The sequence below is a fragment of the Lagenorhynchus albirostris genome, chromosome 11 (assembly GCF_949774975.1).
Source record: "Lagenorhynchus albirostris chromosome 11, mLagAlb1.1, whole genome shotgun sequence".
Lineage (NCBI taxonomy): Eukaryota > Metazoa > Chordata > Mammalia > Artiodactyla > Delphinidae > Lagenorhynchus > Lagenorhynchus albirostris.
Window position 1 is genome coordinate 88,310,237 of NC_083105.1, and position 919 is coordinate 88,311,155.

Sequence of the window (919 nt, forward strand, 5' to 3'; positions counted from 1 at the left end):
AATGCAAGAGATTTCTGTGCATTAATTTTGTATTCTTCTACTTTACAAAATTCATTGATTAGCTCTAGTAGTTTCCTGGTAGCATCTATAGGATTCTCTATGTATAGTATCATGTCATCTGCAAACAGTGACAGCTTTACTTCTTCTTTTCCAGTTTGGATTCTTCTTTTTTCTTTTTCTTCTCTGATCAGCAAAGAGAGATTTGAAGATGCTGGCTATGTGGCCAAAAGCAAAGGAATGCTAGCCACAGAAGCTGAAACAGGCAAGGAACAGAGTTTTCCTGTCAAGCCTCTGGAGTGAGCACAACGCTGGCAGCACCTTGATTTAGGCCCTAGTGAAACTAATTTTGGACTTCTGGCCTCCAAAACTGTGAGAGGATAAATTTCTGCTGTTTTAAGCCACCATATTTGTGGTAATTTGTTACAGCAACCACAGGAAACTAATATACAATCCATTATTACATCCATAAATACAGCAAATATATTTTCTAAAATATTGGCTGAGTGATTGCTTCAGCAGCACATATACTAAAATTGGAACAATACAGAAATTAGCATGGCCCCTGCCAAGGATGACATGGAAATACATGAAGCTTTCCATATTTTTAATGCATATTCAGATGTTGACAATAAATTCAAAAGAATGAAGAAAATTATTAGCTGAAATGGAAAATGAAAATAAAAAGCCTAAATGTCAAATATATAGGTTTTGTAAAATAATTTATATTAACATGAAAGGATATAAGGCAAAAATGAAAAGAATAAATCTAAAGAAATAGGGGGAAAATCTTCCTTAATTAAGACATCGCTGTATCAAGGCCAACGTCCTTTTCTGAGAGCTTCATCATTACTGCCTGATGATCCACAGGATGACAATAAAATAGGAGGCAACCTAACTATACTTAGATATAAAATGAGGT

General features: G+C 34.6%; 1 non-coding gene across 1 annotated transcript; it reads left to right on the forward strand.

Annotated features, from left to right (window-relative positions):
- The first annotated feature begins 503 nt into the window (after positions 1–503).
- LOC132530079 (U6 spliceosomal RNA) lies at positions 504–606 on the forward strand. The gene has a single exon (XR_009543643.1). It is a non-coding gene; the product is annotated as a U6 spliceosomal RNA (small nuclear RNA).
- The last annotated feature ends 313 nt before the right edge of the window (positions 607–919 follow it).